Here is a 24,125-nt window from a genome sequence, read left to right on the forward strand (position 1 = left end):
ATTTAGAACAATTAATACAGAACTTAATATTCAATATTTAGTGTATTACCAAATAACTTATCGACAAAATAAACTATTATTGGCTGCCCCTTTCTATTCTTGGTAGTTCATAAATTTATATTTGTTCTACGTTAATTTGTGATTAGAAAGAAAGACATCGTCACATTTTGAGAAATTTACAGCTTTTGTCAAAAGCGCATGAATACTGTTCAAGTTTTACAGCTTTTCATATGATGAGAACCAATTGAGAGGGTTTGGTGAGGAAATGAAAATAAAAACATCTCTATATTTAATGTACACAATAAGACTATAAATACAGAACAATACTTGACAAACATATTTTGGTCCTTTATAGGGGTATTTTTTAAATTTTTCGGTTTTTTAGTTGAAAAACCAAAAAATCTAATTACAATTTATAACCTACATTTAATTTATTAGATATAAATTCGTCCCAATATGCCCTCTTTCAAAGCTTTTCTATGTGAAATTAGCAGGGCCTTCATAAAATTAATAAAGTGTATTATTTGTTGATAAACAATGACGATAATTGGTCTAAGAATATAAATGAAGATCATTCAGACTCCATTTTGAGAAAAATTATTTAAACTTGTTTTTTTTTTTGTGTTGACAAGACATAAACACTAAATTGCTGACACAATTGTTACTCAAATATTACTTTTGGCTTCATGTCTACTTATTATGACAATTATGAAATAAGTATGCAAAAAAAAAAAAGTTACATCGAATAAATGAATAAATTGCTCTCAAAAAGAAAAAAAAAAGAAAATTTTAAATTGACATAAAAATGGATTTTTCGACACCTTAAAAATGATTTATGTATCTTTTTAGTTGGTGTAACTACTAATATACTAAATATTTCGTCAGATCATTGATTAAGTAAGTTACAATTTAAAAAAAATTATTATATTTATGAAAGTCCATATACATATGTTTTTATTATAAACCATTTGGGGACTTTCAAAAACATTCACTATAAACGAATATTCTTATTGAGCCTTGACTGAATGCGAAAATAAATTATACATTGGAATAATAACGTTCACAAGTCATTTTTTACGTGCCAAAGTTATGTATGATGTAAAATGGATAGTCATTGCTCACGCTCCAAAAACCTCTGCTGGGATTCTCAATAACCGCAAAATCATGTATACACCGTGTATGGTATTAAGAGGCGATTTGAAATCCTCGCAATAGTGCACAAAAAGTATGCTCAATGTTGGAAACGAAGAGTAAGAACAAAAGCTATGCTCAAGCGTGACAAAAATATAGATTTTTCAGCCCCCAATAAAAGTAAAGATGACGCAGAGCTCTAGAAATTCGAGGATCTTTGCTCCTTTTGTAAGGGTCTAACAATATTTTCCTCTGTGATTTGAATTTTGCAGTTTGATGATAAATTGATTGGAGCAATCCCTTTCTTGTAGATTAATATCAATTCCTTGGAATTACAACTGGAAAGGAAATGATTAAGAATGAAAAGACGTGGAATATCTTTATGATGAATGTGTTCACCTTCCATCGGTTAATCCATATTTGTGTAATCAAATTGATTATACACTATTTTTTGGTAAGCCACCTCATAATTAAACCCATATTTCGGGATAAATACATAAAAGATGCCGAATGCGTCCATTATGGAGGGTTATATATACATACTAGAGACTCCTGTGAGGAGTGTCACACACTCTCTCTTCTAGATACGCCTAAATAGTGGTTGAATATTGAGGTCCAAATATCCAGAAAGTTGTCTCTCAGGAAGACCTGGGTCTTAGCTGCGTGATGACACGGAGCTCTGTTTTGATTTAAAACAAAGTTGTCCCCGAAATTTTCCCTGGCACAAGGTAGCAATTACTTATCCAGAAGTTCGATGCATGTATCTACATTGAGCTTCTCCTACCTTTTCACAAAAAATGGGAAAGCAAACTTCACCTATGCGGGCCTCTGGATTATTTGTTTTGAAGACATGTCTCACTGAAAGTGAGACATTGTTTGAATGTTCAGCTGAAATGCAGAGGCTGTTCTGCTTATTCACAGTGGCATCAACGGTGAAAATATTTTCATCAGAAAAGAGAAAAACTACCCCCCGAATTTTTGTTGGCCTTAGGAAAATTTTAGTATTTTTTCTCTTTTTACAACCGTCTCACATTGCTCTGTTCAGAGAAAAGTTGTCTTGTTGTCCTCTTCCGGGAGGCAAATAATAATATGTGTACTACTAGATAAGATCAACCCTGCAATTTGGTGGTATTATACACGTAGTAAAACTATCTGGGTTTTTTTCAAAATTAATAAAAGATACAGAATTAACAAACAATTAAATATAAAGATGCAATTATATACATATTATTAAAGGGTCATAAGAAATAAAGGCAATAGTTGAAAAGGAATTCATTTTTAGTGTTATTTTGTTTTTTGTTTTTCTGTTTTGTTGAAATTAAGAAAAAACAACTCAAAAATAAATGGTGATTTATTTAAATACTATATTTTGTCATATATTTTTTAAATAATATGTCTCCCTTCACTAGCTATAAACACCTAAAGACGCCTGCAAACCAAATTAGCTGTAGTTTTTTGACAATACATGCTTTGTACATCACGTACCACACTGTCATGATGACAGCTCTTAGCAAATCCAAATTTGAATGAGAGGTGTGCCAGACATTCTTCTCCAAGATGTCCCAAACTGCATTTTCGAGAGGAGTGAGGTCATGGCTGCAGGATGACTACATAAAGACAAGCAAGAAGTTTGTTAGATTGTTTCTGCAAAAGTTTTGGTTCTTCTTGGTGATATGGGGCTGTACTAGCATTCTTGATGTGTTGGCAGCACAGATAGCGAAGCCAACACTCTCTGTAGGCTTCTGAACATTCATTACGGGGCGGAGGAGATCCAATCTTTTTTTTTTTGGGCATCGAGGCTTCTACAGTTTTGAGACATGATATAAAAACACAACTTGTTTATTTTTATTTCAGTAGTCTGTAATGAAACTTCATAATGAAAAATAATGGCTATAAAATTGTAATTAAGTGCAACTGCAAGTTCGGGGTCCACAAACTGTATTGTATGAAACGGATTCATCATTTGTAATTGTTTTTTCTTCATTAATTTCTATCAAGACATTACTTAACTAATAAAGAAAATGCCCATCAACATTTTCCTACCTTAAATGTCAGTTCAATGTAGAAGATTCTCTTATTTTGTTATGTTCGTGTAAGAAACAATTTATTTTCATCATTTATCAACTTGATAAAAAAATGTTCATGGTAAATATGTTTGAATAGACACTTCTTTTAAATGACTACCGTAATTTCGATGAACACAAACACAATATAAAAGATCATTATGGAAAACTGTTACCAATAGAATGATGGCGGTGTTATATTTGATATTATTGTAATTTTTGAATACATTTTTCCTTTGTTATAATAGGAACTAAACATGGATTGGATTTTTTAACAGACCTGGTTTAAACGCTGCTCAAAGTTACATTATCTATCTTATTACTAAAATATCAACAATTCATATGTTGTTTTTCCAGTCGTCAGTTATTTTACTTTTCTTTAGTTCCTATAAAAACTACAGAGTTGATGTTCTCTAGTGGTTCACATTTTATTATTTTAAATGTGGAATGATATTGGAGGAAGAGGACAATTCTTACCCATACTAAATCTCAACTCATGGTGGAAATGGATTTTGGATTAGTAAAAATTGGTTTCGTAAGACACACTCTAATGTACACTTTACACAGATTGTGCATTCGTTTGGAGTATAATGCAAGATTCTCCAGAACATTTTTAAAACTAGCACAGGGGTTACCCATAAGAAAGACTCGTCTCTATATCAGAAAATCACTGAGAATAATAGACCAGGGTTCCTCGCTATTCCACCTTTTTCTAACCAATTAAAAGTTTAGTACCTTCCATATTTCCGAGACGCTCATCAGAGACAGTCCTCCCCTATTCAGTGAACCGTGAAGCATATCATAGGAGATGTTCCTTCTTTTTTTCGCTGGGAGAAATGAGATCTCTATAGCAGATATATTTTTAAGAGTATCTTCATTGTATCGTGTTACTCTTAGAAGATGATCTACTTTGCAGACAACATAAGATTTCCCACATATTCAGGTTGAAGTTCGTGAAGAAAGAGGTTGCCTGATTAAGTTTCCTGACGATTTCCTCATTATTCTTTTGACAACTCTCATTCCCCACACAGAGTCTAAGGAGTTGGACGTTTCTTGTGGTACGGAAGCTTGGCAATCCTTTTTCTATCAGTCCTCCATATGCGCTCAATATCTATTTCCTGGATAAATATTTAACCCGGAAGTTGAGGAGAACTTTCTGAGTCAGGTCATAATTCTTCTAATTGACTTCAATGTTTTCAAAAGGGCTTCCTCCAAATACCAAAGTTAGGTCGTCAGTAAAGCAGAGACATTTTGGATGTTCTGGGATCGCCAAAAGTACAATGATATGGTCATCTTCTTGTATATTTCGAAGAAATCTGTCAGTTCCTACGTTGAATAACAATGTAGCCACGGGATCCCCCTGCTTTACTCCTCTCCTATTCTTTAAAATGACTCTTGATTCCCATACCTCACAATGGTATGGGAACCCGCTAAGATTACTCCGACCATTCTAATTATAAAATCGTCGAACCCTTTCTTATATAGCATACAAATGTTGAACTCATGAGACAGCGTGTCAAAGGCTTTGGCAAAATCTATAGCGATCAGAGAGGTGTTACTTGACGATTCGAGGAATGTCTGTACAGACAAGGGAAAGTTTACTTTTCAGAAATCTGGACTGGGAGGGGCTCATATATGTGTCCATACCACTATTTATCGTCCTTCTGATGCAAATTCATGGGGAAACACAGGATACATTATGTACTCTTTCGTAAAAAGAGAGTAAAATGGGATCAAGAGATCAGTGTATTTTTTGTAAAATTCGAACGTAAGGCCAGACGGCCCAGGAGATTTATTAAGCTTAGCGTTATTGACATTGAAATTTTTGATCTCAAAGTGCATCAAATGTGTTTTAGTTATATCTTCGCTTGGTTCACTCCTCAAGACATCACAAAAGGAAACTATATTCGTATGGCATCTCCTGCATTTATTATCCTTCTTGCAATCCTAACATGAGTAAAGTGTAGAGTAGAATTTATTGATCTCACTGCAGATGAATCTTGGGTCATCCGATTTCATGCCATTATTATCAAATAGCCTAATGGTTTTTTTTTCTATTTCTAATATTCTCCTACCACAAACACTGCAGTCTGGAAGGTGATAGGTCATCGATATTGTTACTTTTCATTCGGACTCTATATTTCAGATTGTTTTTCTTATACATTTGGTCTAACTTGTTTTTTTTTCTTTGTCAATAAGAATGCTCTTGGAAATAGATTCGATTTTGTAAAGGTATTCCCTCTCTCTTTTTGCAAGAACATATCCTCTTCTTCTGTACAAAACTTTTATTCGAAGTAACCTTGATTGTACAGGCAGAAGCACAATCCCCCTCATACTGCAGCTTTTGGGATATGTCCATAATTATGATTAAAATTCCATCATTATCTTCGGGATCGTCCATGATGTTCCAGTTAATTGTCCAGTGGTTTTTATGTCTAAGTTCCTTTAACTTGGGGTTTATTAATAAGTTAATTGCCTAATGATCTGAAAGTTTAGTGGTTATTATATCATAACAATTAATTACATCTTCTACAAATCCCTTCATAAGGAGTAAGTCGATTCTTGACGACACTGGCTTAGAGTTCTTATCAATCGTATGATTTAAATTGTTCATTTTGCATCCTACGTCACTAAAACCGAGGGACGTAATAATTGAAGACAGTCCTTTTATGGATCGAGGATGAGAGTCTGGTGCCTTGCTTGTTGTCTCTGGTACTTTTTATTTTCACTTTAAAATCTCCTCGTATAATTGTTGGCCCGTGTGAGCCAATGTGCAGAAGTTTACACTGGTAGAAGTATGAGTCGTCAGTGTTTGGCTCATATAGACCAATCACTTCAAAATTAATGCCTAGAAAATAACACTGTGCTTTAATGAGATTTCCCTCTCCGCAGCGGTATTGAACTTTTGGATTAAAAGTAGACTTGATAAGTAAAGTTACTTCGTCTATTTATTTCTTGTTCCTCTTGGCTAACGAGGATGTTGATCAACTGAACATCCCCAAAAAGTAATCCAATGGTTGTTTATTATATAAATAGTATATATTTTTCTTTGGTTATATTTATATTAATTTAGATACACTTACCAATAGTTGAATATATTAAGGATCTTTTGTATATGATAGTATAATATATATATTTAGAATATTTTTCTTGCATATCTAAAGCTTCTATATAAATTAACCAAATATGATAGCTATATTATAAAAAACCTCAAAAAATCCCTAGAACCCAATAGTACCAGGACAATTAATAAATCTATCGCCACTATCAGTAGCATTTATATGTAAGAAGAAATATTTGCTTTGGCTGCATGTTTGTTATTAAATTATTGGATTCAATTTAAAAAAAAAAGAAAGGTTCTTTCGACTTCTCTCAGAGACTGTAATTGAGGCTGGAAGTGGTTTTATTTAATGAAATAAATTAAAATCTATTAAGTTTTCAGATTCTGCTTTTATTTTTTTTAATTTGATAACTGTTGCGAGATAAAATTTTGTTAAAAGTCATTGTTGCGCACAATGTAAATAGTCTTGTTTCATAAAACTTTATTGATTTAGCAATACTATACACCCTAGAGTCTACAAATTTTAACATTATCTTCTTCAACTACTATTTCGTGTTCATAGCTTATGAATTCAAACGTATAAATATAAATGGAAAAAAGTATTTCTTTGTTTACTGATGCTCAAAGTATCATACATAGGAATATATATATATATTAATATTATGGATAAATAAAATTTTATATTGCTAAGATATTTGTAAGTTACATATGAACTTCAATTGACATTTTATTTGATTTCAGATTTATACGGAGTAGATTTGTGATATTTCATTACATTTTTATGGCTTTTTGGAAAATAGGTCTACAAAAATAAGTTTAATTTTATTATATTTACAATGTACATATGTACAAGGTGCGTTCAAAAAGTAAGCTGTTTTTTTATCTTTATGTAAATATATTTAATTATTCATTAATATTTCTGGTATTCCTTTCAAATGAATCCTCCTCAGATACAATACACTTGTTCCAACCCTCTAAGCATTTTTCGGTATACTCTTGAGTTCTACCAGCGATGAAATCTTTATTTCTTCAATAGTTGCAAATCTCTGTCCTTTTATAGGTTTATTCAGTTGTTTTTTTAAGGGGGAGCATGATATCACATGGTGCTTAATCCAATAAATAAGGCAGCTGAGGAATGATTGTGGTGTTGTTTTTGGTCAATTTTTTTTACTCAGAAAAGTTTCACCGTATATCACTGTCAATATTTCAAGTGTTTTAGAAAACTTAACTTTAAAAAAACAAAAAAACTTTGATGCAAATTCTCTAACCCATATTTTCAAGGGAAAAATATCGTCAACCTCGCAATTTACTTCAAATATATGATTTAGCTGAAATAGTAAGAATAAGCTCGTAGCGAGTGTACTAAAAAAATGGGGAGAATATCAAATGTACATTACCCCATAAATTTAAATAGGCACCTTACTTATATAGCGTGCTACGTATACCTTGTGTCAACAATCCAATAAGGATCAGTTTTCCAAGTATTGTGTAAGTACCTATATCAACACTTTTAAAAATATTATTGGATACATCAAAATATGTAAGCATACAAAAAAGCTAAGTTCGTAAGCATATTGCAGTTTTCATATTTTGAAACGTAAAACCCTTTTTCAAATAGGTTTTACTTTTACATATCTTTGTTGAATTTATTTTGTTTCATTCAAGGTATTACAAAAAAGAAAAAAATATTTTAATGGCTTAGTAAGAGACCGGTAAATTGTTATACAGGGTCGGTCAGCAAAATGTGGACAGTTAGTTATTGTTAATTTTCTCATAAAATGTGAGGATTTAGCAATTATTTTTTGACATTCTGGTTTAGCTATTATATGTGCAGTAACAAACTGTTGTAAATATTTATCAATCTCGTCATCATGAGTGAGCAAGAAACCAAAAGAACGCGCATCACAGCTCTCCTACTTGAAGTTGAGATGGGGAGGATTAATGACATTATGAATTTATCCAGGAGCCTGGTTTCAAGGTGACCAAGATGAAGAAAGATACAGACGAATTCTCCATGAAAGCAGGATGTTGAGCTCCAAAAATCAAACTATATACTTTTGGTATAGAATAAAGCCGCGTTTAAGCCTGGCCATATCGAAAAGAGGGTCCCATGAAAAGTTGTAGTCTTCTAGGTTCAACATTGTGAGCACCCATAAAGGACACACACACAAACTCTATTATATATTTATATTCATATTGGTGCATTAATCTGGAAGCACATTAAATAGTGGTTCAAGTAATGGATTTTCATTCACATAAGCATATGCAAATTGTTTTTTACCCGCTAGATGGTTTTTCAGTTGAAGCAATGTTACTCTTAACAGATGTACTTTTTCACGAAAATTAGCAAGATTGTTTGCAAAAGAACAAATATTTCACTCAATTCAGCCAAATTGCATCAATTTACTGAACAGTCAAATTGTATCTCTTGGTTACATAATAAAATGTCCTAATTTCCTTAATGGAATATCCTTTTAGATTAACGATTTGATACTATTATATATATATACAGGATTGCAAGATTCTTTTATTGATACAGATTATGTAATGGTATATATAAAATAAATTTAAAATGATTTTATGACAAATTGTTCAAATACTATACATGTCATTTATACAAATGAAAATTATTTTCTGTAAAAAAATAATATTATTAATTATATTCATTAATTACTATCATTAAAAAAACACGAAACAGTATTATGTAGTATATAACTTTAATGAGGATCAGGTTGCAGATGACAAATTACATAATGGTAATAGAAACTGCAACAGCTGTGATGACGTATTTAGCAATAGTTATAATTAAAAACCTTTTTCAAAGCCACAATATACCTGTTGGTGATGTGTGCCTAGAACTTTTATTATACGCTCTGGCTATTCTTTATTATTTTCATATTTCTTATATTCTTCACTCATAGCTAAGATTGAAGAAAATAAGAAGATATCTTGGACCGTAGGACTGAAAAAAAACAAATGTATCAGTTCTTAGGATCTTTTGATGGTATAAAAAATCGGACTGATAAAAAAGACTGAAAGGAGGGGGGAAAGGTGATGAAACGATCATAACAAAGACTCACCCAACACTACACAAAGTCAATAAAGTGGGAGAAGAAGTGCTAATGGTCTTCATAGTGCTTTGGTCAATTATATCAGAGAATATCAGAAAGTAAAAGAGGGGACTGGTTGATAACACTTGATTTATGATAAACTTGTTTCGAAACAAACTGTCCTCGCGATGAACATGCTTCTGGATGAACTTGCCTTGGGGTGAAAATAATGCAGTGAACTTTCAGTACACGCCTTGAAATATCCTTTTTTTATATGTTAATCAGCTAACAAATACAATGTTACAATATACCCTTACAGATATATAAAGAAAACATTCTTTTGTTTGCCTCCAAGAATAAAAGGATCTCTTATTCAATGATGTAGAGGGGGGCAAGCTATCTATGCCCCCACATTGGCGCTTTCACTAGTGAAAACACGGAAATCAATTGACATATTATTTGACCAAAATATTTAGAAAAGGTACGTACCCTCCTTGAAATCTGCGCCAGGAGCAACAAGATAATAATTATTCAAACACTCAGTGAGATGTTCGTTGGCCACGTTATTAGGAAATTTGATGCCTGTGAAGGTGATTTTGAGACAACAGTACCTCGAAAAAAAGTCTCAAGTGTCTCCATAAAAATTTTGACGACCTGAACATCTGAATGAGATCTATTTTCTTGCTTGTGAGGCCCGATCAAATAAGAAATCTGAACCCCTGCAGAACCAACCACGAATTGAACAGTTGGATCAAGAAGGAATTCCAGAATTTACCGCGGGACTAAGTGGAGCAGGCCAGCTCGAGCTTTTGGCCTCGTACAGAGACTGTAACTGAGGCTGGAAGTTATATGCTCTAAATTTTAAAATTAAAAGTTAAGGTTATTACCTTATTTGCAAAGAATTGTTATAACTCTCTAATAACACTGGCCAACACAATTGATCTTGCATGGGGGTTTTAAAGTAAATCTAACTCCATTTTGGCTGCTGATTCCAAATCTGTCATTAGCTTTTGCCTATCACACCAAGTTTTTTGAATAACGGGTTGATGAAAAAATATTACAACACATACCAAAAATTCTTAATTTACGAGAGAAAAATAATACATTATTTTTGTTTTTTGTAATTTTATTTGTATATTGGCTGCTAATTTCAATGTGTCACGAGTTGTTGGTTATCAAATGAGGTTTTTGACCTATAGGTTGATTGAAAGATTATATTTTTTTTTTCAGTACAAGACACAACAATCTAATTTTGTTTAAACATACAAGGCTAAAAAAAATACAAAACATGAAAGTACAAACACATATTTGACAAAATTCAATATTATATATGTTATATCAAACTTGTAGATGCAGGAGCATTGTATTTTTGTTTGTAGACAAACATATAAGTTCATTTTTGGGGTAAACTTCCTTTTGATGACGCCCTCTTATGTACAGCATCTGAATGATCCCTCATCAAACTCGAGCAGTAATCAGCCATCATATGCGAGTCTCAACGACCTTGATATCTGTCTGGCATGACTTTAATGTCTTGGCGGAACCTCTCATCTTGTTCGTCTCTAACATCTCCAAGGTTGTCTAGAAACGTGTCCAGGTGACCGTGTAAGTAGTGCAGTTTGATGCTCATTCTGTACCCGAGCTCTCGTAGACTAAAGAGAAGTTCATCCACAATCTCTTGGTAATTGTCGTTTTTCTTGTTCCCAAGAAAACCCTGCATCACATTTGCAAATGCAGTCCACGCTCGAGATTCGACAGCAGTCATCCTGTCAATGAAATGTATGCCCTGAGTAATGTTCTGATCTGGGGTCTGTCGAATATTTCTTCGCATCACTAAGACTCGGAAAGGTTGAACATATGTATTGAAAACAATCACCATTGTGATCAAGAGCTTTTACAAACTGCTTCATAATACCGAGTTTGATGTGCAATGGTGGAAGGATGATGCTTTTTTCGATCGACTAGTGGTTTATTAATGACATTCTTCTCTTCCGGTACTAATGTATGCCTTGATGGCCATTCCATTCTAACCCAGTGATCCTTGTCAGCTCTACTGCCCCAGTAGCAAAGGAAACCAGGGTATTTTGTGTATCCTCCTTGTTGACCCAAAAGGAAGTTCACCATTTTTAAATCCACAAAGATTAACCACTGGTGATCGAGGTGTTTCAATCATTCTAGTACTATTAATGTTTCCATACTCCTCCTTCATGGAGACTGAGTGTCCAATGGGGATACATCCATAAATGTTACGATTGTGAAGTAAAACACACTTTAAACTTCTTTTTGAGCTTTCAATAAAGAGTCTCCACTCACTTGAATGATACGCAGATAATCCCATAGCCACAAGAAGACCTTCAATGTCACTACAGTATACAAAGTGATTGTCGAAATCAAAGAACTTCCACAGTTCTGCATCTCTGTTACGATAAAATGTGACACTTGTGCCCTGAGCAAGCATGCTTCGCTCTTGCAGTCTGGAAGCCAACAACTCAGCAGATTGTTTAGGCAAATTCAAATCTCGAATCAGGTCATTCAATTCAGGTTGACTATACACAAAAGGTTGACTAAACAATGAACCCAATGGTGTGTAATTTGCATCTGTATCTTCTTCATCATCATCGACTGAAGTATATGCTTCATCATCAATAAATTGGTGACAACAGGGTCCAGTTATTTCGTCCGAATGATGAACTGGCGGTATTGCAGAGGAGAAGCTAGGGTATGTCATGTATCGCTTGTTCTTTTTTATTGAATCCTTTAACATTTACAAGGGAGAAGTAGCAATCATCTAGATGGTTTCTTGGTTCTCTCCAAATCATCGGCACACCAAATTTGAGATTAACATTTTTTCCTTGATACCCAGAGCTCATATTTTCGAGACAAGTCATGCATACTGTGTGAGGTGCCCATTGTTTGTTTTGGTCTCCAAGCGGTACTTTAAAATAAGCAAGGTACACACTCTTAACGAAGTGAGTTAAATTCCGTCTTGGAGGTGAGAAAGTGAAGCATCCACAGATATCGCAGAATATATTTGGGTCGCCACAGCACTTTCTCCTCCGTGAGGATGTAGACATGGCTAGCTTATACACTTATACAAATGTGTACGGATTTCGTAAACAGCTATGATGGTGATTTAAAAAATATTTAATATATAATCTCCAACGTTTACTAAATCCAAATGAGAGCAACACAAAAAATAATATCCAATGAGAGTTTTACTGGTATAGATTGGATTAAATAAAGGATATATTGATTGGTAAAGGAAGAGCTGGCACACACCGAGATATATATTGAAACACGTTAAGTACTCGAGTCAAAGAGAGAGAAAGATACATACATAACAGGAACACGTTGTATCAATATAGGTTTTTTTATGTAAACATCCCCTGATATTAAATATCAGACATCACAAAAACTTGATGTGATGTGGCAAATCTAAGTATATATTCGGAATATGCAGCCCAAACTCTATGAGAATCCGTTGTCAAAGTCCATGCAAGAAAAAAAAAATATTTGGTTGACCAGTGTAATCAGTACATTGAATATACAATGTCATGGTCAATCCCATATTAATAATGAATATCCTCCTAACAAAATTTGCAATTTTGATGACCTTCTTGATTACCTTTATTTGAAGAAAAATAATAATATATCTAACTTTTATCAAATAAATTTAGTAGGAGTCACTTTAATATAAATATGACAACCATGGTCAGTTGATCCCAAGAGGAACGACCAGTTAAACAATATATATTTCATTTTGCTTTTACCTTCTAATAAAATACAAGGGACATATATCCAAAGTACATATTCGATATTTTTGGCTTTTTTATTGCTCTCTAGGATGTGTTAAAATTATTCAACTTAAGACAAGTATGTTTTGTTCTGTTTGATAACTTGTTGCCAACGAGAGTCCAACTTCATCATGCCCTTTTCATAGAAGAAGCCCTTGTTCCTATTGGGAAAAAACTTGGACAATCAATTTTAACAGGCCTCTATGGAAACCAAAATTGAACTCCCTCGCACGTTGAAAATAGAGGTTGTATTGACTTGGTGCAAGGCATGGACTGAAGGGTGGATGCATAAGAACTTTCCATCTAAGCTCCCAGAGCTTCTGGCGAGTCATCAAAGATGCGTCCGGCCTTGAGATTTCTTGAAGAAACACGATTCCTCTTTTATTCGAGTTTCTTTTTGGATCCAACTTTCTGCAAATGTTTCAAAACAGTTTTATGACCTCGGCGATGTTATGACAGCTAATATTATACTCTATATTCATTTCATCTCCACTACACCAGATAAAGATCGCTCGAACTACTGCTGTTGTGCATCATGAACGTAAGAGTGACCTGCATAGTTGACGCACAATAATTCACGACTGAACTAGTCAAGTTAAATACTGTTCAAAAGCGTTTGTAGTATACACTCCCACCTTTCAACGCTTATGGTTGACCAATAATAAATAAAATATAGTGAGGTAGAAGAAAGGCCGGGAAATACGAAAGTCCTTTTTCCCCCATCCTATTATATCAGTTTACTTTTAGTTATTTTTTTGACAGTATTTAGTTTCCACCTTTTATGCTGCTAAATTAATTGGTAAATTAAATTAACTAATAACGTGTTAATGCTGTAATTTTCGACTTTTATCAAAAGAAAATTTTTATGTGACACACTATGAGCTTCAAATGTCCAAAATTAGCTTTGAATTGAATGATTAAAATGACTCATGTTTTCATCAAGACAAAGAAACTGTAACAATTAATCCGCCATTTATTTTAGTTTGAAATGACAAAGATAGCTGAACAGAACTGACAAGGGATTCGATACATTGAGATAGAGATCGTTAATAAAAAATCCATTCAAGGATTCAAAGGAAAGATGACAACTATATCATCTGCTTACATCAACAGTCTTCACCAACATGTCGAAAATATATGAAACAGTGAGGTTCTGTTCATTCTACAAGGAACCTACAGAGTCCTCCTTTCATCTTTTTTATGATGCAATAGAGTGATAACTGAAAAGGAAATCGTAGAAGAGAAAATTAGAGATGCACTTAGAATAGAACTAAACTCAAGGATTTCGTTGGCAGATGGTTAAGGGTGCTTCTACCATTTTACACTATTATGTTAACATACAATTATTTATCAGAACGGTCTCTAGTACCTCTTTTCTCGGCTATGATCACTCACATAGTAACTTGCTTATCAGATCTCTTACTGGTCTAACTGATTTTTTGATTTCCCCCTCTCTTATTGGTATAGAGGCATCCTAAAATGATCCTGGAATTTTAAAAAAACAAAAAACAAGAGCTTCACCATTTTGTTTTCTAGCTATTTTTATTTAATAATAAATTACCATGATAACTTTCGTGGATAAAAAAATAGCATTTAAGACATAATATAATTTTATTAAGATAAAATAATAGTATTGCAATTTTTTTTTTAACGTATCTTTTTTATATAGTTTTTATCACATTAAATTCTAGATAAAATTTGGAATTAGTTCACTTTTTTTATACAAGTAAATCTGCTGTTGATCTTCTTTCTTTCTTTATTTTGTAATAAGTCATTACTTATTGTTATTTTTCATTAGTTATTGATTAAGTAGTGCAGGGATATTTTTGATTGGGAAAGTCTATACTCAACAGTAGCTAATTCTTCGAAGAAGAGTTGGTAGAAATATCTGGAAGGGAATTCCGATCTCCAGTCTCAAATCTCTTCTGAAAAACCTATCTAAATTAAATAGTTGTCAATTAACAATTTGAAATACCCAACTTTGTCCAAACTTCACCCATAGAAAATCAAAAGGGACGAAAGAAAAATGGCTAAATAATTTATTACTAGTGTTCAAATATAACCCCCAAATATAAGTTTTCAATTTATTAGTCAAAAAACCATTTAAAGAAATTTAAAGAAAAGTACATATTGTAAAAAGTTAATTTTTTAGAAAAAGCTCTCAAAAGTTTTTTTATAAGGATCCATTTATACTGCTTCTACACATTTGTCTTTTCGTATTGTCCAGCTTTACCTACTGTAGATGTATTTGATAGCTGTAAATTATATTCGGAGAGGGTGTTAATTCATAAAAATGAGTAAATAAAATTATAGCATAATTTTTCGGATGCAAGTGCATCTTCAAAGCACTCTAGAAAAAAAAATCCGGCAATACATATCTTCTGATTATATCAAAATCTTCAAATCCAAAAAACATATGTCCTCTGTCGATGGAATCATTTGGTTAGTTTGTGAAGAGCAATTATTTATAAAATTATGTTTTAATTAATTTTAAGACTGTTTCGCGTGTAAATATCTCTGGGATGTTTTGTTTTCAAATCCAGATGAAGTTCCTTCATTTTAAGTATTAATTTTTTTTTATATAAAACATTTGTGGATGTTACTAATCGAAGAAAAGTACAGTGGGTCTGATCGTTTGAGTATCCAAAGTATTTTTGGAGGATACCATTTTTTTTCTTCAAGTTGAAAAATAAGGATTATATTCCTATGTATCCTTTGTGAAAATGAACGTTGAGGAAACTTTGTATATTTAAAAAAAAATATCTTTACAATTCAAACTTCTAAAATTCAGAAATATAAATTTAAATTCAAAGTTTTACAACCCTTTACCTTATCAAAATGTAGTTAAAAAATAGCCATTTTCAAATAGCTATATATGTCAAAAAACGCCATCCGAAAACTGAAACTTTTTAAACCTAACTTTTTCATTAAAATAAAATTAAAGAAATAATTAACAGGTCACCCTATAAATTAGACAACTTATTACACATGAAAATAAAATTTTCCCAGAAGTTAACCTTTTTGTGACCTTTGACCTTTTATATGACCTTAAAATTGACATTTATTTATTTAATTTGTGCTATTGCTTTCAGCACAAACAGGCTTTAATGATAACGGTTTTTGCAAGTTTCTTTTAATTACATTGAAAACAAATTTAAAAAATACGCATTCATTGGTGAAAAAGTAATTTTCCATGGGGGTTGGGGTACTGAAATTAATTTTTTTTGCTTTTAGGTACTTAAAATATATTTTTGCATAGGAAAAGTTGGGCTAAATATAAATTTGATTTTAACAGTCCCTTTTAGTTATAGTACTATTAAGTTTAATTTTACCTTCGTGGGTTTAGTTTGAAAAGAAAATCGAATTAAATGATCTTTTTTTTTTTTTTTTTTTTTTTCAATTTGTTAAGTGAGGAAAAAAAACACCTGTTAAATGTCTTCAGTTTTAAATTAATATGATACAAAAATGAAAAGATTTTTTTGCAGTGTATTTTTTTCAAAATTATCTATCAGAAATTAGTGATAAGTCAGACTCATAACCTTCAAAGTTTATTAAATCCAGTTCAGTCAATCGTAAATTTAATAAAATATAATTTTGATAAACTTTTTTTTTTGTCAAAATGTATTATTAATCAAAATTTATTTATTAATAAATTGAAAAAAAGAAAAGGAAGTGTAACATCTACAATTTGCTTATACAAGATACAACTTGTATATAAATAAAAACAGCTTATACTTCTTTGGTATATGTAATTTATACGATACCACCCATTAAAATAATTTACATATTCAAACAAACACAGGTAAAACTTTTTTGCTCCTTTATCCGAATTGAATGAATGCCCCTTTTTTGCACTTATATTTTAAGTGAATGAAGGACCCTCCAGGGTATTATTATTCTACAAATATATTCGAATTTATTTTGTAAGAAAATATATATTCGTACAAAGTATTTTTTTTGTTTGTATTTTCCAAAGGAATATACATATATTTTTTTTTTTTGAAATTTTGTTGACTCCTTTCATTTTATACTAAGCTTTTTAAGTAATTGAGAGTTTATCCTAAATACTTTTAAAGCCCTGATTTTAAAATTTGTATTTCTTATCAAATAGGTTCTGGAAAAATGGATTTGTCATTTTCCGCTTTATTTGAATGTTTTATAAATAGTGTGAAAATCATCTAATTTAAGCCAAGTATTATTTGTATGCTTGATACAGTCTTGCCAAACGAGAATCCAATTTCATAATGCTCTTATCGTAAAAGCCTTTGACTCTATTGGCAAAAAATATGACAAGTATTCTTCATATGGCTCTATTGAAGCCAAATTTGTGCCCCCAAGATCGGTTGAATATACAGGAACAGGTGTTACTCCCTTGGTCTCAGTCCAGAATATCGGGAGAACGAAAAAAGAAATTTCCATCTGCGTTCCTTGAAGTTCTGGCGCGTCATCAACGATTTGTGGGGATTGATGGTGTCTTGATGAGTCTTCTAGTATTCACCAATTCCATTTGTATCCAGCATTCTTCAAATGCTTTAATACGGTTTTATTATCGATATTCAGCTCTTAAGGTATTTACAACTCATAACATGGCAGTCTATTGATATATTCAATTATTTTATTGTCTTTTTCGACAAGAGGCCTCCCAGTTCGTGATCTCATTCACCTCCTCTACACAAGAACAAAATTGCTGGAACCTCTTTTGTGCTACACGAATAGAAAGATGTTCGACCTTGTATATATTTCAATTTTTTTTGGTCAATTTCGACCCAATTTCCCCTTTGAGGCAGTAAAAATTTAAAATATGGTGAATTTCTACCTTTGATACCTCCATACTCGACGCAGGATGATTCCCGACTGAACCAACAAGCACAGTAATGTCTTGAAAACATTTGTATAATAAAATACCACCTTTACAACACTTTAATGTATGATCTAACGTGACTAATACTGAACAATTAGATTACACTGAACATTAATTTAGAAAAAAAGATCCGGGAATTACTATTTTACATTTTCCCGACTTATTAATTAGAATATCAGGTAGAGATTTATTTAAAAAAAAGACATTTTCTTTGACAAAAGATTAAGCATATTGATGTTTCTTCAGGGTGCAAGAACATAACATCCTTTTTCCAAAAGCCAGTAAACAAGTTTTCTAATTTGGAAAAGTTTTAAATTTTTGTCCTATGTAAAGTTGTGTTATAGACAGTTTTAAAAATCATAGGAGATAGAAGACGTAAATCATTGCTGAACTAACCGACACCATTTTAATAACTGTTGATTTTTTAATTTTTTTGTTTCTCTTTGAATACATTTCCAATGAGAGATTTAAGAGGGGTAGTGATTTATCAAAAGAAAAGAGATGCAAAAATAAATAAACAACATATTTTATATTGAAATATGCACAATTATATAATGATTTTTTTTTTTGCAATTTTGAACAGGTCTTAAAAGTGTTGGTTTTTTGTGGAATACATCAGATTTAAAATATATGATTTGAGCAAATTGTACTCATTTTATATGACACTAATTCTTATAGGACTTTTAAAAATCTATTCTGCATTATTATTGTGAAGTTATTTTTGTATTAAAAATTGAAGCAATTAACAGATTTTCATAAATCTCTTGTATAAGAACTCAGGAGTTCAATTGCAGTTAGTTTATTTTTATAAACTATTCAACTGCTTGATCGCCATACAATTTAAATAGGAAGTTATGATAGTATATGTACATAAATGAATATATTAGGGGCCCGAAATGATTGAGACTACCCAGAAAGACAAGAAATTACATTTAAACGTTAAAAAAAAAAACCTCAATAATTGTTACTTTTTGTTTGTTTACCAGCTGAGTGCCGCATGCGAGGTCTTCGTGTCTATAAAAATCGTAATCCCAGAGCAGGTGCTTCTGCTCACTGAAAAGAACTCAGTAACAAAAATTGAGATCTGGGATGTAGGGACTCTTTCTGATCCTTCCCATCTTTCTCCGCGTTAAGAACTGCCTGGTGTTGCTGGCTATGTGGGGATGTGCGTTGTACTGCATGAGCAGAAGTTCCTTTCGGGGAGTTTTGTTTTTCTTTAGGCTGCAAAACCGTTTTTCTGTCATAGTGCAGTTAGTCTATCATCGTTTCTTGCCTGGACGTGGTCCTGCAGGCAGGGCTTGGACGAAAATCAATAGAAAATACTGGTAGCTTATGTTCTGATGAGACACATTTTTCAAGTATAAAAGTACCGTCATGTATCTCATTAGCCCAATGAAAAATGATAGCACATCTAGGGCAGGCATCAGGGTAAAGGATAGTTAGGTCGCTGTTGGTCTCAGAGACTCTTTTACCCTATTTGTAGTGTATCAAATAGTACGAGATAAAATTGTGAGTCTCAACGTGCAGCGATGAATGGAGAACCCTGGGTAAACTGTGCAAAGTTGGTATGTAGGTATTAGCTATTTAGTCTCTGAACAACTATGGAAGGTATTTCCCCCATAAAGTTTATGAGATAATTGAATCTGGTGGAACTTTGTAGCTGACTCTTCTCCTTTCTTTGTAAACAAACCTGTCTCGATCATTTGGGAAAATACTAATTCTATTATCCACTGGTATTTGGAAAATAAATACCCGAAAATGAATGTGATCACCCTGACAATTACTAAAATCTTTAAGAAAAGAGATGCAAATCTGCCATGACGTTTCGTTAAATTAGTAGCAAACAGCTATGCCATGAAGGAAATCAGCACAAACTCACTCTGTTTCGACAGGAATTACTCCAATTTATATCTTCAATTCTACTCTGAGTCCAACAAAGACTTACACTCTACGAGAAATTCTTTTTGATAATTTTCGGCATTGTATGTACTAATCATGATTTTATACTTATAAATTAAATGTTTTTTCTTGGAAACCATACAAAAAAAAAATGATGACATCTTAGCAAAAAGTAACACAATTACCAAAAGCTCCTTCCTTTTTTATCATCATATTATTTCCATCAATCGTTGTTTACATATACTTCACGTAGAATCCCAAAAATGAAAGGGATGCCTGCTATAAACCATTTTGCCTTAGGACCCTTTGCTTTAAATTCAATTTGCCGTAAGGATATTGCCCCTAAGTATATCAATGAATGAGATTTATACGTCGTTATTTTTTTATTTTTCGTTGAAACTGATGTTCCCTTGTGAATTTTCTAAATCAAAACATTTAATATTTATTAATGTATGATGCATTAAATGTTTGTTTTCTGTTGGAATAATAATGGAATTATACTCTTCCTCCTATTAATTTTGTTCTTCAATCCATGAATCTATTCTAGTATGAATAATCCATCATGTGTATTAATAATTACCCAGGGAGAACTGATGAACCATTTTTCTTTTTGAGTCTTTGTCGTATTATTTTTCTCTCTCTCTTATTATACCAATTTTATTGCTTACTTTGTATTTGATTTGAATTAATTCCATACTGAGGTTTTGTTTGTGTATTTTTTTAAATTTCTGGGCATGATTGCATCTTTTTTCCCTACAAAAACGACCACTTAATATGTTTGTTAGTAATATTCATTTCATATTTTGATTAAAATATTCAAAGGAACATCAATTCTAAAAAACAATTAACAATAATGACTTTTGAAATTCATTTATTTTTATAAAAAGGTGAAATATCGTTAAAGAAAAATTACCTAGCCCCAATAAAAGTTCATATGTAAACTTTAATCCATAATCAAGCTTATACAAAGTGGATTGAAACTCCCTGACACGACAAGTGAGCTGCAAGAGGAAGGCTTGACATTAATGAAGTATACAAACAATTATTTTTTGTCTTAATCCTGTAAGACTTGTGGAAGGATTCAAGACGTCTCCTTGATAACCGAACAAGAAATTCAAGGGTAGAAAATGTTTTTATCCTGAACTAAACATATGTTGAAAGATGTAACTGAATACAAGGGCATTCAGTTTTTCAACAAATCGAATAAATAACGAAAAATTACGTATACATGGCTTGAATTTACCATAATGCAGTTTTAAATGAATTTTACATAATATTGACGCTTTAAAAAATTTAATATATCAATATGTATATAATGTTCTCACGGGCTTTAAATATTAATTTTGAAATAACAGAAACTGCTCCTTGATGAGCCAAGATAGAGAAATTGGAAAGTAATATGAAAATTTTAATTTTAATAATCTTTCTTTATTTTCTATGGATTCTAAAGTTTTTTTCTAATTTCTAAATAACATATTATGATATAATTAGGATTAAAATTTCGTTATAGTTAATAGATTCTTTTTCTATTAATGCTCATCTTCTTGGCAATCCAAACAGTGCGTACATGACTGTGGAACTCGACAATTTATATTATTTTACCCTCATTTTAGACAATGTGCCTCCCATAGCTGTGTCCATCTGTGCCATCACAATTACTAGAAAGGAATTGACAACAGTTAGAGCAATAGTAAGTTAGTAGAATCACAAAACTGTAAAGTAATATTTTTTTAGTCCGAAATCTTATCTTTCTAACACCATTTAATCTCAACCAATGCCCCTTATAGAACGCGAGACACACATTACTAAAACCATTTATGGGTTAAATAATATATTTATTTTTAATTCACCAATTATACAAATTAATAGTCACAATGTATAAACCAGGTTTTGACACTATAGCACTACCTTTTCATTTGTTTAGGGGTATATTAAGTCAGCACTCAAATATATCAATTTAATATAAAAAAAATGAACATTATATATATTTCAAAGTTAGAGTAAAATAAATAAGTGTCATTAATAATTAGTGATACTTCATTAACCATAAATAATAAATAGTATTCTGTAGAGTTTGTAGACGAGGTAGGAGTGATACTTATTTTATTACAGAATTACTATTCTTATTAACAACAACTACTGATTAAATGATTTTTTTTAAATTTCAAGACGGAGGGGAGACAATCTTTAGCAGATGTAAAAATCATTAATACTTAAAATAGCTTAGTATACGGAAAATAGTCAAAAAATTTATATAATATCCCAGTATTATTTACTTATCTCCATAATGGAAATTTTGAGAGGTTACGAGTTATTTTTTAGGATGTTCTGATGAGCAATGTTGTGAAACTCATAATTAGACAATGATTAGTTCCATAAATACCTGTCCAGTTTATCATTTTCGCTTGGATTTTGTTGGTAAGGGTACAGCTGGTGCTTTAGAAAAATAATAGTCTAGTTATCTTTCATAAGATGTACGAGTTCTATTCTGGTATTTTTATCAGACTTGCTAGCAGAATACAATATTTTTTTTGTCCTTTGATAAAAATAGAGTGCACTTTACTAAGTTTTGATGCATCAACCTCTGGGTATCTAGAGAAAAATTAAAAAGTATTAATTTTGTAGCATTTTTGTTAACAATAAAACTTAATTACTCTTGTGGCGGGCATTTCATGGTAAGTTATTTATACCTTTAGTTAAGTTAAATCTTGGAGAATGGGATATGTTTTTGGTTTGCATATGTTTAACGAAAAAAGTCAAATTTCATGAGGTCTAATGGTTTTTTCTTTATTAAGCCCAGATTAAGATTAATAATCTTTTTGATATAATTTGGTATCTTTAAGATTCAAATCTTTTCTTAAATTAAAGATAGTAATAAAACGTGCTAATATATTTTAAGGCCTCATAATAATAGATTCTAAGGATGTTTCCATAATGAATTTAACATGCTTAAAATTTGTGTTTTCTTTCTTTGAATAAGAAAATTTAAAACTTTAAATAAAATAACTCGTACCTCCGGAAAAGTAGCAATACATAAAGTGTATATACATTTATCATTCTATAGCTGAGAGCATGAAATTGAATTTAAAAAAAATTAATCCGGTTGAAAATGTAGTAATTCAACAAATATAATCATAAATTGTTATTAAATGTTCCTTTAATTGGTCAGATGGAGTTGCACTGATAAGTAAACATTTTAGTTTTACAATTACTCAGTATTTAGAAGGAATGCCCCTTGATGTCCATAAAGGTTAAGTATAATCCCTGCCCTAGTACCTAAAAAGGTATCAAACTCTCACAAATTGAGTTCATCAAAATAATTTTTTCGAGTGCGTTGCCTCTTGAGCTTCATCGTTCCATTGATTTGTCAACGTATGAAAAAGTAAAGGAACAATAATCCACCTTTCACAATTATCATTTATTTAGAAGGATTTAAAGTATAAAAATAGATCAAAGAGTTTAAGACTTACTGAAAATACCTTCTTATTTGACAATCCTGTCATAATAGATAACAAAACAAAAACATTAAGCATGTGTAATGGATTGGCATTTTGTGACATTTATATATCAAGACTGTGAATATATAGTCCTATTTCTCATACGAAATAATAGAGAATTCAGGTAAGTTAGGTAACAAAAATAAAATTGAATTGTTGTCAGGACACTAATCATTTCTTATTGCCCCCCCTACTAAAATATGTATTATTATTTTGGCTAAAAATAAAGATAAAAAATATCTTTAAAGATCTTTGTTTGTGTTTTGGGTTAAAAAAAAAAGAATTGACAACTTTTTGAGTAAATAAATTTTTTTCTCTTGAGTTGAAATAAAGTTTTCTTTTTTATATGGCCCCAAATTTTAGGTTATACGTCATTTTTTTGACTGACGTTGTTGGACTTTAACTACCTAGTTCCAATACCAGTTTAGTATAGCAACGTTTTAAGTGAACTTTGAAGTCAAACTTTGTTACGACTAATGCAATTCGTATATTATGGCCAGGTTAAAAAAAGAAGACACCGAAACTGTACATGGTAACCCTAAGCCCCTGACGTTTTATTAGATTAGATACTATAATATGTTATGAGGGGGAAGGGGCCAAAGGAAATAAGCTAGGACAATGGCAAGAGTTCCTTCGATGCATATCCTCAATTCTATTCTAAGTCCAACTGGAACTTACAATTATAGGTCTGCAACAAATCCTCAGGGTTATTCTCCATCTTTTTGAGGACAAAGGAAGGTTCAATCAGGCTTTAAATGTTGAAGGAAAT

Source organism: Lepeophtheirus salmonis, chromosome Z, assembly GCF_016086655.4.
Source record: "Lepeophtheirus salmonis chromosome Z, UVic_Lsal_1.4, whole genome shotgun sequence".
NCBI lineage: Eukaryota > Metazoa > Arthropoda > Copepoda > Siphonostomatoida > Caligidae > Lepeophtheirus > Lepeophtheirus salmonis.